The sequence below is a fragment of the Hordeum vulgare genome, chromosome 2H, assembly GCF_904849725.1.
Source record: "Hordeum vulgare subsp. vulgare chromosome 2H, MorexV3_pseudomolecules_assembly, whole genome shotgun sequence".
NCBI classification, from domain to species: domain Eukaryota; kingdom Viridiplantae; phylum Streptophyta; class Magnoliopsida; order Poales; family Poaceae; genus Hordeum; species Hordeum vulgare.
Genome location: NC_058519.1, coordinates 144,085,202 through 144,101,457, shown reverse-complemented (window position 1 = coordinate 144,101,457; position 16,256 = coordinate 144,085,202). Strand labels below are relative to the sequence as shown.

Sequence of the window (16,256 nt, the reverse complement as noted above, 5' to 3'; positions counted from 1 at the left end):
GTTTGACACACACAAAGCATTCCTCCGGTGTTAGTGAGTTATATGATCTCATGGTCATAGGAAGAAATACTTGACACGCAAAAAACAGTAGCAACAAAATGACACGATCAATATGCTACGTCTATCAGTTTGGGTCCAGTCCATCACGTGATTCTCCCAATGACGTGATCCAGTTATCAAACAACAACACCTTGTTCATAATCAGAAGACACTGACTATCATTGATCAACTGGCTAGCCAACTAGAGGCATGCTAGGGACGGTGTTTTGTCTATGTATCCACACATGTAAATGAGTCTTCATTCAATACAATTATAGCATGGATAATAAACTATTATCTTGATACAGGAATTATAATAATAACTATACATTTATTATTGCCTCTAGGGCATAATTCCAACACCTACTTCTACGACAAAAGATGGGCTTCTCTTCCTGGACGGGCCGACGATGCACCTGCAAGATGTTCTTTGGGCCCTCCATGACGTAAAAAATTATGGTGGACGTGAGGACGAGAATCTTTTGGGGATTTCTCTGCCTTGCACGATATACGATGGCGTGGTCAAGAGGGGTGGTTTGCGCATTCTCTCTTACACACGCATGTGCGACCGATCAAGCCCTTCACATTACTAAACATGTGCGGGCTCTCGCACTTCTAAACCAGGGTGATCGGTATGAGGCTCGATTGATCAACCATTGCTCGTGTGCGATAGTTTGCAGACCCGATCAATGTGATCTGAGTCTCTAGCTAGCCTACAATTGTCTGCATGGTGCGAGAAGTCTGCATGTGCATGAATTGTTGTGATCGTGCGCGGTAGTACGCTACCCCCAGTACTTTATATGCGCGAGTGTGTAGTTGCAAGGAGCTCATGCACGATACGTAGAGTCGAGACCAGTCAGTTGTTATGTGGAGCCCACCGCGTACAATACGTAGAGTTGACCAACCCAGATGTTGCTTGCTCTTCGTCGGAGTTGTTGGGTAATCCCAAGTGTAAGGATGATGTATCTAGCAATAAGTATTTTCTTCGATTGAGAACCAAGATTTCAAACAAGTAGAAATTACCTACTTGATTGAGAACCAAGATCTCAAACAAGTAGAAATTACCCATGCAACAACTAATGATTAGATACAATGATTCAAGAAAGTTGTCAATCCTCTTGTCCTTTTGATCACAATATTATATTTTATAGTGTGATTGGAATTGATAAATGGATAACATAAATAAAACGGTACACCAATAAAGCAAAGTAATGATGGTTGTTTTCGGTAAAGGAAAATAACTATGGGGTCATAGCTTCATGAGAGGCATCTCTCCAAGCAAGATAAATGTGGTGTGGTGAAGAAACTACATTTGAGCAGAAAATTAATTACCATGTTTATTTTTGTGATTGCAATCATCCATGACACACTCTATTATAGTATTACATCCGTGAAACATAAGGAAAAAAAATCCAAATTTAAAAACAATGAAAATTATGAAATGATCAGGCATACAAAAAAATAGTAATGATTCCGAAAATTGTTCGAAAAGTCATAAAATATTCACATACTAAAAAATCATGATTTTGAAAAAAATGCACATATTCAAAAGAAAAATCTGAAAATAAAAATGTTCCAGATTGTGAAAATTGTTTGTGTATTCAAAACAAGATCATGAATTTCAAAAATTGTTTGCCAATTTTACAAAATGATCGTTAAGTTCAGAAATTATTTCCAAATTTCATAAATAAAAAGTTTATCAATTAAAAAAATCTCTCACTAAGAAAATATTCACATGTTTCAATAAAATATTTACAACTTAAAATATTGTTAGCTAATTTATAAAAATGTTCACGAGTTCTAGAAAATATGCATTATTTCATAGAATGTTCACGAGCAATACATACATGAACAAATAAGAAGACAATGATAAAAATATCCATAAGATTTTTTTGAGGCAAAATATCCATAAGTTAAAAACAAGGAAAAATAAATAAAAGGTCGAGGAAGGTCCTACAATCTTCCCGAAACCAATGGGCAAAAATCAGAATGGACCAACCCATACACTAGGGACGTGTTTGGTTCCTCGTATTAGGCCGGGCCAGGCCCGCGCGGAAAGAGTATGGCATGTTTGGTTGCCTGGGTCGCATCCAATTCGTGGCCCGCACGAACCTCAAAGCAGGCATGGGCCTGGGTCTGGAGGAACGGTCCAATCGAACGTTTTTTGTGAGCCAGGCTCGCTCGAGCCACGCATGGCGAGCGCCTGCACGCCTTGGGACGCGCGGGAGACGATGCGACTGCTCATAACTCCCCACACCCTCTCCTGTCACATCCCTCGCGAGTTCACACCCACTCCCTTTCTCTCACCTCACCGCCCGTTCGGTTTCTCACGCCGTCGTCTCACCACGCCCTACCCACTCCGATCATCACCGACATCAATCCCATCCAAGAGAGGTGGGTTGCCGGCCTCTCCGCGGCCGGAGCAGATCTTTCGGCGGCATTGCGAGCTCCCTCCCATTTCTGCACCATGTCGCCGCCCCGGGCCAATGCACAACTTCGTGGGGATACAATACCCGTCGGCGTCGTCCTTTGCAGGCCCCTCTTATGGGGGTATTTTTAGCCCCATATGAGGGTTTTCTCCTCCGCGTCCGGTGCCAGGCGAGGGGAGCTCCAGGATGCCGACTTCATCTTCGAGCCGGCGCAGGAAGAGGTCCACGTCCACGGCCCTCGGAATGGCCGGCTCCTGTTCATCGGCGGCGCCAACACCCCTCTTCCCGTCAGGGTTTTCACCATGGTCGGCGTACGCGACACCGACAACCCCCACTTTAAGCTCTCGAACCCCCCTCTCCTTCTTAGTTAGGGTTCTTAGGGTAGTTCATAGTGTGTTAGATTAGATTTGTGGCCTGTACATTTGACCCGATTGGATCCGATTCGATTTGATTCTACTATATTCGACCGGATTCGACGAGAATCCACTGTTTTGGGGATGAACACAAGTGCATGCTTACATTGTTCATCCCACATGCCTAGATTGTTCATAATGTAGTGGTGGTTTGCATCTGTTCTTACTACCAAATTGTTAGTTTGTAGTGCCACATTGTTGGCTCTTGGTGCTATTACTAGTGTATATGCTACTTTTGTTAGTTCTTACTACTTTCTGTTCATGCTACTCTTATTGCTGCTGCTGTTGATGCTACTCTTCTTCTTCTTGTTGTTATGTTGCTCTTGTTGCTAGGGTACGTGAGTGCATGTGGCATGCAAGTAGGATATACCTGAATGCTAAAAATAGTAGGTGGAAGTAGGACATGTGAGTGGTGGCTTCATCTGATCAGTGTTAGCACTCATCATGTGACCACTGATAATTGTAACCACTGATGAGAGTAGCACTGATCATGTGTTAGTACTTACTTAGTAGTGATCATTGTAAGCTGTGTTCAGTGAGCATACGCCATGTCCTACTTCTTAGCTTTGATCATGTGCCATATTTGTCGGGGATATACCCCGCGGTGTAACCCGGCTTGAAGTATGACCCAACTAGGACTTGGCGATTCACTAGGGACTCATTCGTAACCTGGCGGGCAGCTCGTACTTGACCCGACAGGCGACTCAGACAAACGAGAAAGACCCAACGGCCCAGAAGGCGGGAGGGCTGGCTCACAGAGAAGGCCCAAGGAAAGGAAGGACTCCCTCACAAAGGAAACAAGAGCCGGATTAGGATTCAAGAGAGACTAGTCCTAGTCCTACTCCTAGTAGGACTTTACATGTAAAACCTACCCCTTCCACTTATATAAGGAGGGGTAAGGCGCCCTAAGAGGGACAAGTTCAAGTCATTAGAGATAGACAAATTAGACACCCTCGAGATTAGAGGTAGCAATCCCGCACCCTTGTAATCGAGATCATCATCTTCATTAATGAAACACAAGTATGACGTAGGATTTTACCTCCATCGGAGGGGTCGAACCTGGGTAAACTCGCGTCTCTCGATTCCGATCAACCCCTGTCAAGCCGCCACATAGTTGCGATGGTCTCATACCTAAGTTCTCTCACGAAGACATATGCCGTGATACAAACCACGACAATATGTGTTGCTAACTCATGTCAGTCTGTCTGACAAGATAATGAAGACGGAGTGGGACACAACCGGCGGTGGTGCGCAAGTCGTCGTTGGCGCAGAGGGGTGGAGGACCTCATTCTCACCAATCGGTGGCTGTAGAGGGTGGTGTTCCCTGGCAGGGTGGAGTTCATGAGGATGCCGTTGGGCACTGGGAGGAGGCTGAGGACCGGGCACGAAGAGGGTGCACGGGAACCTATCAGGTTCTACGTGCAGATGCTAACGAGGAGGACATCGCCATGCTCATCATCCCGCCTAAATTCAGGCCAGTGATGAGGCAATGGCTGGTCCTCGCCCCTCCTCGCGTCATCAGCCTCTCTGCCAGCAAGTGGTGCGAGTTTTGGGTTCACGTTCGGATGTTCAAAGTCCATATGGTGTTGGGGCGCGGCTCTGAGTACTTCTGCGACCGGCACAGGATCGTCCCCGCGACCTTCTTGTTTTCAAGCTCTCCGGCCGGGGGCTCACGGTGCAGATCTACAACGCCAACAACTCCATCATCTATGGAGTCCGGTGCACGAAGCACAACTACGTCGGCGACATCGCTCACACCATCTAGTTCGTGTGTCTAGTCTGAACCTCTGAACCATGCGTAGTCCTATGAACTGAAGTAGTGTAGGGTTGAACTGAACCCCGATCGTTTCTTTTGCTATCAAACTATCCATATTTTGCCCAGGAAGGAGCACCCTGGGGTCCAGCAGGGGCATGGGATGGCGTGCTATTTTAAATGTATGCGTAGTAGCTTCTGGTCTGCCTATAATTTACTTGTTCTTGCTGCTTTTCTGTTGCTGTTGATCATAGTGTGTTGTGTGTGTTTAGTGTTGTCAATTGGGTGGTAACTCCACCACATTTGAATGGGGTGAGCAGATCAAGTACTTGCACACAATCAAACAGTTGTGCTTTGCATCTGCTCACACCTAAAGCACAAACACACGCAACCAAACAAGTTGCATCCATCTCGGTCTTGATACAATGCATGCAACCAAGCAGCATGCAGATGTTGGTTTTTTGCGTGTATATGCTCAGCCAGGCCGAGTTGAGACAAGTATGCAAAGTGGCTAAAAATGATGCATGTAACCAAACATGCCCTAGACAGGTTGCCTCACGCTTAGCTCGGCTAGGTGGAGTTGCTCAAAAAAAAGGTCGGCTACGTGTGATCCTATTTGCCACCGAGCGGCGCCAAATAGTAGTTGCTTCCTTAAAGCCGCCTACAGTTGGCCCGCCCTAGTTAGCTATTTTAGTTCGCTAATGTTTCCTTAGCTGTGTCATGCGGTGTTCTAAAAAAATTGTTTCCTAGAGATGTCTCAAAACATAAAAAAGTTGTTTCATGCGTGTGGAAAGTGTGAGTTCCAAAGAAAGACGGTGAAATGGGTTTCCATGACATCCATTGCTTCAATCCCGCTTTATTGACAAAATAAGCATGGCGTTTATTGGATGACCTTGATTCCCTATGTGCAACAATACTTCGAGCCAAGTATTATCCTGATGGAGATTTGTTGAATGCACTTTTGAAGAAGAAATCATCATACACTTGGCAAAGTATTATGGAGGGTGTCAAAACTTTAAAACTCAGGCACATATGGCGAATTTGAGATGGACAAACCGGAACATCGAAGATGCATTTTTTTGTGTATTTTTTCTTGAAATTGTTTTTCATCCAAAAGCTAAGAAAGACCGATGGAAAACCGAAACACCGAAAAAACCTAGAAAAAGACTCACCTAAAAAGCCAAAAACAAGTGCGGAAAATAAAAAAAAATATCCAAAAAAAACGCTCAAAACTCAACATGTGACGGCTGCTAAGAACGCGCCAAATGACCGTACGTGAGAGTGATCGTTGCGAGCCTTTTCAAAAAACGCTCGCCAACTAGTTGCTCTCTACATTGCCTCAATATTCTCACTCTTTTGTTAAACTGCAAATGGGCCGGCCCAGTTCAATCACCCAATGCGAAGCCACAGCTCCTTGATGCACATGGTCATACTATAGGGACTCTCCAAGGCCACAGCTTTCCAACTCGCTGCAAATGTTGACAACGTATTATAAAAATGTTAATCTGATTTTTCTAAAATATCAGTTAAGTACTTGAAAAAAATGTTGAACAAGTATGTCAAAAATAAAAATCAAGTATTTAAAATATATTAAATGTGTATAAAGAAAATGTCAACCATGTATTAAGAAATATTATTCTTCAATTTGAAAAAAATATTAATAAATCATTTTAAACTGATATGTCAAATAAATTAATTGAGCACTTGAAAAATATTAAATATACAAATGGAAAAGTTGATTATTTATTAAAAAAATTTACTCATGTAGTTTTAAAAGTGTTAATCAAGCATCTGAAAATAAATACGAAAACTGATAGAATTTTTTTGACCATGCATTAAAATATATTAGTCAAACATTAAAAAATATCAAAAATATGTATAGAAAAAATGTTCACCGTGTAGTAAAAAATGTTAAACTCCTACTTAAAAATTATTAAACATGTATTCGAAAATGTATTAGGTATATACCAATTTTACTTAGTGAAAAATAGTAAAAACCCAAGACAAAAGAAAAAAAAAGCAAATGAAAAACGAGAAAGAAAGAAACAAAACCAAAGAAATTTTACAAAATATAAGGAAAAAACTATTACAAGCAAGAAAGAAAGAAATTAAAAATAACAGAAAGAAAAACAGCAGTTAAAACAAAGAAAGAAATGGAGAAAACGATGCAAACAAGACATAAAAACTAAAACACAAAACAAGAAAACTATTGGAAACCCTCACGTTTTCCTTCAAGTCCCTACAAACATAGCACGGGGTTAAGTAGGTGGCTAGCAGCAGCTAGGGATTGAGTCACCGCACTCTCCCCTTTTCTCTAATATATTTCTTCTAAGTAAGCGTTAATGGGTTGGCTTGTTACTGTAGATTATTTATACGAAAGCTCCTATTGTCTCGTTATAACTGAGATATCGCTCTTGCATTTGTGAAATCACTAGTTAGCGAATACATTTTCCAACGATTACTTCCATCTTTACAGATTGTGAAAAATGACGCATTGCATGCATGTCATTTGTCGCAATCCGGGAGTTTTCTCTTTTTTCGTAAATCCGTATTTTCAAGACGTTTTATCTCCTAAATCATGCGTCCAAATTTTGAACCGTTTTCATCGTTGGCTTTCTTGCGTCGAGATCTTCAAAACAAGATCCCATGTTGATATGTTTTGACGAACTTTTTTTGATGAAAAAATCAGAAGAAAAAACCATGCCTCACGCGATAGGGAACAGAAAGGGCGTTTTTTTCGCTTTCCGATCATGCCTCTCGCGGAAAAAAAGAGAGCAGAAAACGCGTTTTTTCTTTTTCGGGAGAGGGCGTGCCTCTCGCGAAGGCAAAACCGTGCCTTTCGCCGGAGCAAAACCGAGCCTAAACACATTTTTTTCCTTTCGGAAGAGGCACGGGCATGCCTCTCGTGAAGACAAAACCGTGCCTCTCGCAAAAAACAGAAAACACGTTTTTTCTTTTCCGAAAAATACGGCCGTGCCTCTCGTAAAGGCAAAATCATGGCTCCCGCGGAAGCAAAACCGTACCTCTCATAAAAAAACAAAAAACATGGTTTTTTTTGCGTAAAAAACAAAAAACGCGTTTATTCGCAGGAATTTTTTTCGTCCAAAAATTACGAAAGACCGATAAAAACCGTAACACCAAAACAAAACAAAAAACCACTCAAAAAAGATGAAAACTCGTGCGGAAAAATAAAAAAGAACCCGAAAAGAACGCTCAGAACACGATACATGACGGTGAGTGGAAACGCGTCAAGTGACGGCGCATGGGAGCGATCGCTGAGAGGCTTTCAAAAAGAGCTCTTTTACGGTACCTTGGGTGAAATATGAGGGTACCGTAAAAAAGTTCCTCAAAAAAGCACTCGCTAAGTAGTCGCTTCCACGCATATGTGGTTTGGTTCCTTTCGATAGCACGAAGATGGGCCTTACTTATCTCTTGTGTTCTATCGATCCACCTGTTAGACTCTCTTTTTTAGCCTTTTAGCCTTAAGTATCGCCACCAGGAATTTGTGTCGTGATACTTTATCATTCAACGGTACAATCAATGTTCTCATCATAATCCATGCTACTAAAAACAAGGGGAAACTGACTCATTTATCTTCTTCTTTGTTTTTTCAGGGGAACTAACTTAAATTTCTCTGGTGCAAATTGAGTGATCTACAACAGCTTTATTTTGTTTACTCAACAGGCAGGCCGAAAATCTTAAATTCATTTTTTCATGAATAATGATCTCACAGAAGTCAATGAACAACACATACAACTTATTAGGTTTGGTCATTATTGCAAATCACAACTCATAATACCTTATACATCATGTGGAATGGCTATACTCGAGTCTTGACAGGCTAACGGCGACTATATTAATCAACAAAGAGATAAGGTTAATTAGTGTGTGTATGTTTTCCTATTATTAGCTGGGCTGCACTACTCTTGAATCCTATTGCAAGCCATGTTTTGGGCCAGCTTGTGATTTTCAAACTTGCCGTCCTCCTACTTTTGAAGCGTGGTTATTATGAAAACTAATACTCCTTCAGTATCAAAATAAGTGTCGTAGATTTAATATTAAGTTAATATAAATTTAGTATTATTTAATTTAAGTAAGCATATGGGTATGAGCTCAGCTTAGCTCAATCTCGCAACCCGCGAGGAGGCGAGCGAGGAGTGCGCAATGGCCTTTTTTCTTCTCGTTATTTTACAAGTGCTAGAAGGGCTCACCTTATAAGGAGGTATAGCTCTCTTCCAACTAACGGTATGACACTAAATTTTAGTCCTACTCACACCACACAAATAGCCAACACACATGAACCATGAGAATTTCAGATATTAGTTAGGCTTTGGGCCAAAAGCCTACTAGCTAAATCCAACAAAAAACTAAAACATTTGTTGCATCTCGATGTTGCAAGTGCTACCTTTCAACTGCACGCGAAGGTCATGAACGAAGTCATTTGTTGCTTGTGTCCTTGCATCAGTTTCACGTATGATCCATGTTTAAAAAATTGGACAGTATTATAAACTCAAAAGAAAAAATAATTAGAAGTAACAATGTCAAATATCTGCAATGTTTCATTTCCAGATCTGGTTTGATCTTAGCCAAGGGTTAAAAACTAAAATGATTTATTAGTCTTATTTTAGTCATCTGATCCATTATGTTCCACCTCTACACACGTCGTTTCTGATTATGCTAGACGCCTCTCATTTTTTGTGGCATTTCCCCTATTTCTTGATGGGGATATTATATGCAGGCCACGTATTTTACTCTAAACGTGCTCCACACGCACACTAATGTGATGATAACATATAATCTAAATACTTAAAAGTGCAGCTGTATTTTTAAGCTTTTTCGAGCGCATGCGTTTTACCCATTCGATTACGCAGGGTTATCTTCAATTCCACGCGCATACGTTTATTTGAGGCTTTAAAATTTTCTAAAATTCATAACTTTTGACTCTAGCGTCGAATTTGAAATCCATTTTCATCATTGTGTTTCTCGCGACGAGTACTTCAAAACTAGATCTCATATGGAGAGGTTCCGACAATCTTTTTCTTGAGCAACTTTAGGGTGATATTGAGCAACTTTAATGCTAAAAAAACAACTTTTTATTAATGTGCGTAGTATGATTGTCTATCAATGAAAATTTCTTCAGAGTTATCAGCATGACTAGAAGGTTAACTAACTTCACCCTTTAGCAATCACATGGCAGATGTCGTCATCTATTTCCAAACAGAAATAGTTAAATTACGCGTTGGATGTGCATACTCGGCTTTTCATGCATTGGATGTGCATTAATTTATGTATGTTTTTTTTTCAAAAAGCTAAACCGTGTGTTGGAATTATGGTATGTTTTCATCGTTGGTTTCCTCGTGACGAACTCTTCAAAACGAGATCCCATATAAATATGTTTTGAAGAAAAAACATTCAAAAGCAACTTCGATGTTAGATGAGGCAACCTTAGTGTTAAACAGAAGCAACTTTGATGCTAGATGAATTGCATCATGTGTAAACACATGAGTTGCTTGTTGAATGCTCTGAAGTTGTGCAAAAACACACTAAAAGTTGCTAACTTTTTTGTGATACTCGAGTGCAATTATGATAACTATTTACAAATAGCAGGCAACTTGGCATCAATGGTAGGCAACTGAACATCAACCGTAGGCAATTGATTATCAGTAATAGGCAATTGAGCATCAAATTTAAGCAATCTTACAGTATTTGTAGTCAACTGAGCATCAACCATAGGAAACTAATCATCATTATTAGGCAATTAGGCATCAATGTTTGGCAATTTCATAGTATTTGTAGGCAATTAAGCATCAACCGCATGCAATTACTTGTACATAGCAATAAATGTGCCCTATATTTTGTGTGATTTTCTCATTTTTACAAAAACCAACCAAATAGGTAGTCCAACTAGGTCAAAAAATAAGTTGCTTTCCTTCAACACTAAAGTTGCCTCAATATCATTTAAAGTTGTCCACAAAAAAGTTTGTCGAAACCTATCCATATGGGATCTACTTTTGAAGAACTCGTCGTAAGAAAGCCAGCCGTGAAAACGGATCTCAATTCTGACGCTTGGTTCAAAAAATATAGTTTTTTTGAAAAAAAACCAAACATAATTAAATACGCTGAAGCAGGGACCAGATGCACTCTAAACAACTAATCAACGAAGTGGTGCTCCCTAACCACGTCCAACATATAATTGTTGGAGTTGACCTACCATTGATTTCTTGTCGACCTACAAGTGGTTGAAAGGAATTTTCGTTTTGTTTTACTCATCGTACGTTCAGGATGGCCATGATCTTGGCTTTTACACTTTTTTCCCCAAAAGGTTACAAATTTGGTAAGACATATCAGTAAAACAGAACATTTTATGTATACCAGTGGTAAGAAAAAAGAGCCCCGCTTCGGTATACCCCTTACAAACCATATAAAGGATAACATGAACCTTTCACATTAATTTCCGTATGTACGATATATCCACTACATATGCGCCCTTGGGCGGGTCAAGTACACCATTTTTTATCCTCTATTAAAGCTCAAAAATTATGCTCATACCACATTTCAAACTCCAGACCTGTAGCCAAGATGGAAGCAACAGCAACCAACAGGACACATTTCTAGATATGACAAATCCAAGTATGATATTTCTTTTATATAAAAACAATAACGGTTTCCCTATTTTGGTTTAAATTTTGCCTGTCAGCTCCTTTTTCTTTCGTATTTCTTTTTCACCCTATTTTCATTTTTTAATTTGTGATTTTTAAATATTTTGAACTTTTCTTAAATTCATTTTCTCCTTTTTGATATTTATTATTCTTTTGAAACTTATTGAAGAAATTGAAAAATAGTTTAGAATACCAAAATTATAATTTAAGTAATAGTTTAAATTTTGCATGGGTCATTTGTATGTTGATTCTCACTTGCTCGCAGAAGTTGGATAGATTTGAGAAACGTATGCATGTACATCATGTAAAACGAACGGGTGTCGGTAAGGGCGAAAGGGGTGTTATAATGCGATGATGTCACTCCGAGTCATGAAATGGACCCAATATTAGTCTGTACGCAATTTTGGAATTTCAAATTATGTATGAAATTTTTATAAATTCTGTACCTTTTTCAAAGTTGTTAATAACTTCCCAACAATTTAGGGTTTAGGATTTAGAATACCAAAATTACGATTTAAGTAATAGTTCATCAATTTTTAAAATAATGTGATGATGTTTCTTCAACTCATGAAACGAGCCCATTTTTTTCACATGCCGTAACGATCATCACAAGGAGGCACGTCAAATGTTTTAAATTTCTGACATTTTATGCATTTTCTATGATTTTCTGAAAACACGGAAAAACAGTTGTCTGACATGTTGCAGCGTGTGCTTGGTGTCCTATTTTTTCAAATTTTGCGTCGGTCATTTGAATGTTCATTCTTATTTGCTGGTAAAAGTTGGGTAGATTTGATGAACGTGTGCATAAACATCACGTGAAACCCACGGGTGTCGGTAAGCGCGGAAGGGGTGTTATAATGCGATGATACTTCTTCGACTCATGAAATGGATCCAAATTTTTTTCACATGACCTAATGATCATCACAAGGAGGCACGTAATTTTTTTTAGTTTCTGACATTCCGTGCATTTTCTATGATTTTCCATCCTAAAACATGAAAAAACAGTTGCCGGACGTGACGCAATGTACGTTTGGTGTCCGATTTCGTTCAAATTTTGCAGGGGTTATTTGTATGTTTATTCTCAGTTGCTGACAAAAGTTGGGTAGATTTGATAAACATATGCATGTACATCATGTGGAACGCACGGGTGTTGGTAAGGACGGAAGAGTGTTATAACGCGATGATGTTACTCCGAGTCATGAAACGGACCTAATTTTAATTTATGCACAATTTTGGAATTTCAAATTATGCATGAAATTTTTAAAAAATTTAACACATTTTCCAAAGTTTTTATCCTAACAATTTAGGGTTTAGGGTTTAGATTACAAAAGTTACGGTTTAAGTAATTGTTCATCAATTTTTAAAATAACAGATCATCTACTTTATAAAAAGTTTATTAACTTTCAAGAAAAGTTTGCCTATTTGAGAAATAGTTCACGAATTTAAAAAAAAAACTTCATCAGTTTGTGAAAAAATCACCTATTTTAAAGAAAAATTGACGAACTTGAAAAAAAATCATCATTTAAAAGAACAAATGGCACGAGGTTTAAAATGCTAACGCATTTAGAAAGGAAAAGGAAATCAAAAAAAGAAAAAAGAAAAAAATAAAGAGAAAACAAAACAAAACTGAGAATACTGCGTTCCTGGAGTTGTTTATTAGAATAAAATACAGTTATAGCACGTGAGGTCTTGTTGCCTAGTTGGTTATTGCAGCTGTGATAATACCTAAAGGTGCATGGTTTGAATCTTTTTTCTCACATTCTTCTTTTGACTGTTTAAAATATAGAAAAAACATGAACATGCCTGTCCAGCAGAGTTCTTTTTTTGACGGTTTAAAAAATAAAGAAAACTGTCCTTTATTACGAAGAAATATCGATTAATCTAGACCATCCTTGTGTTAGGGGGTGTAACGAAGCATAAGTGAAGATTTTTTTTTCAAAGATTGACTGTATTCATTCTCAAAACAGTATATAACTATATATTGAACAATTATTTAACTTTGTCTGACTTTGCTGATAATATTATAGTTAGTTGGTTTTTATTCATTTGTCTGACTTTGTAATTAACCCTTGCTGTTGAGCCAATCCTGTTGCTTCTTAATTCAGTTGTTTCCAGACATGTCTATATATAGCAAGTTTCTTTCCTTCCGTATCCTTTGCCACATTAATTTCGTATCTTGGGGCTTGGCTTGACTATCGAACTCTAGATGGCAAGCAGTAGTTCTGCGGAAGAAGGTGAGCGCCAGAACTCCGCGGACAAGGACAAGCTGATCACCGTTCTAAGCATCGATGGTGGCGGCGTCAGGGGGATCATTCCGGCCACCATCCTTGGCTTCCTTGGAGAGGAATTCAAGGTACGATATATGTGTAAACAAGCTCATCTACTATGTCATCAAGCATGTTTGTCTACTGTTTCCAGAAGAACACTAGCAGTTACTACTTTGTTATCTGAACTCCTGCACCATATGTCTCCACGCAGAAACTAGATGGGCCAGAAGCTAGGATCGCGGACTACTTTGACGTCATCGCCGGCACGAGCACCGGTGGCCTCTTGACGGTGATGCTCACGGCGCCGGACAAGAACGGGCGGCCGCTGTTCGACGCCAAGGAGCTGGCGCAGTTCTACATGGATGAGTCGCCCAAGATCTTCCCACAGAGGTAACTGAACATGCATGGATGTCCATATCATGTCATAAGATTAGCGTACTTTGATGCTACTTTATTTAATTAAATGGTTGTGTGCATCCATCACTTGATGCACATGCCGGGGTTAATCCTTCTTCCCGAAAAAATCATAAGACTAGCTTTCTTTGTTGTTCAGTAGTACTATCTTCGTATTACAACATCATTTCGTTTCACCCTATCAAATTAAGCGTAAGTCGAACTCGCCAAGTTGCAGGAACTCGTTCTTCGGCAAGATCGCCACAGCTCTGAAGATGGTGCGCGGGCCCAAGTACAACGGCAACGGCAAGTACCTCCATGCGCTGCTTCGTCGGCACCTCGGCGAGACCAAGCTGGACAGGACACTAACCAATGTAGTCATCCCGACCTTCGATATCGCATATCTGCAGCCCTCAATTTTTTCGAGCTTTCAGGTAGTCTATACTCGCATATCAGTAGTATGCAAAAAATGTGCCACTAAATTTAAAATGTTCAGAAAATGTGTGCACTCCAGTCTGTCGAGACTCGAGAGTATAGCCTGTTGAATTTCAGACTGTTGTTCTCACATTAGATCGTTTCAAGATTCTCTGTCTTTTAGCTTCAAGTTATATGGAAAACCAAAGACCAACTGCTTCGCTTTCTATGATCTCGACATGTTAATTTTATCAGGAAAGAAGTTAGTGACTTCTTTCTTCTCTTGAAAAAATATCTTGTGGTTCCTAATAAATTCCATGCATGCATGAATCTGTAACAATGTTCAGCTGAAGCACTCGCCTGCGAAAAACGCGCTCCTGTCAGACATCGCGATCAGCACCTCGGCCGCGCCGACGTTCTTCCCGGCGCACTACTTCGAGACCAAGGACGACAAAGGCGAGCCGAGGGCCTTCAACCTCATCGACGGCGGCCTCGCCGCCAACAACCCCGTAAGCTAGCTATCGCCTCACCGTCGGCCGGGCGCCGGCCACGACACACAACACACACACCCTAAATCTCACGTACCGCATGCACGCATGCATGCAGACGCTATGCGCGATGAGCCAGCGTCGCAGGACATCATCGTGGGGGATGGCGAGTTCTTCGTGCAGAACCCGGTGGACTACGGCAAGTTCATGATCGTCTCCATCGGCTGCGGGCTGAACCCGAAGGAGAGCTACAGCGCTAAGGACACCGCCAAGTGGGGGATCCTGAACTGGATCGTCAAGGACGTCACCACCCCAATCGTCGACATGTTCAACGCCGCCAGCGCCGACATGGTGGACATCCACCTCTCCGTCCTCTTCGGCGCCCTGCGCTCCTCCCACCGCTACCTGCGCATCCAGTACGACCAGCTGAGCGGGAGCGCGGGCTCCATCGACGACTGCTCCAAGGAGAACATGGACAGGCTGGTGCAGATCGGGGGCGAGCTGCTCAGGAAGAACGTGTCCCGGGTGGACCTGGAGACCGGCCGGAACGTGGAGATGCCCGGCCAGGGCACCAACGCCGAGCAGCTCGCCAAGTTCGCAAAGCACCTGTCCGACGAGCGGCGCAGGCGCCAAAAGGTGCTTCAGATTAACCAGCAGCTGGCCTGCTCGTGAGTCTTGTTCGTTTGGTGGATTTTTTTCATTCATTATTATTATTATTATTGTACATTGATGAGATATTGTACAGTTATGTAATAAAATTGTGCCACAGTTGCAGAGTAAATTGAGACTTTGAGAGTGTTCCTGTTTTGCTGGAGAAGTTTTTTTTAGCTGCATTGGAGAAGTGTTGATCACATTATTTGCCTTGTTGAGAGTGGATTTTCAACTTCCACATGACTAGGCACCCTCTATGAGCGGTAAAATTGAAATAAAAAAAATTAAAAAAATCTGAAACTTTGCAACATTAAATATGACCAAACTTTTCTGGTGCTTGCAAGTTTCATGTCATTTTTTTTTCGAGGAGCTCTACACAGGAAAAGCCATTTTAGTTCTTTAAGTTTTGAACACTTTTAGCATTGAAATCTGAAACTTGTTTGTACATCTTTCTTTATATGATATTTTGACATGAAAACTTGTAAGAACCTATAAAGTTTGACCATCTTTAATGTTGCAAAGTTTTAGATTTTTATTTTATTATTTTATTTTACTGTTTATAGAGGGTCGGGAGCTGTTACACCTTTCCCTTGCCTTGTTTTCCTGGTTAATTATCTTTTTAGTCCAAAAAAATACTCCTTCAAGTATGTCTAACAAATTTGATTGGACAAAGCTAACGAACTCATAGTCGTGTGCTTTGCCAACAAGAAACCTCGGTGCAACGACCCAGACAAGCATGATTTGAGCCGG

General features: G+C 40.6%; 1 pseudogene; it reads left to right on the top strand.

Annotated features, from left to right (window-relative positions):
• The first annotated feature begins 13,499 nt into the window (after positions 1 to 13,499).
• On the top strand, positions 13,500 to 15,527 carry LOC123425910 (annotated as a pseudogene).
• Positions 15,528 to 16,256: the final 729 nt, after the last annotated feature.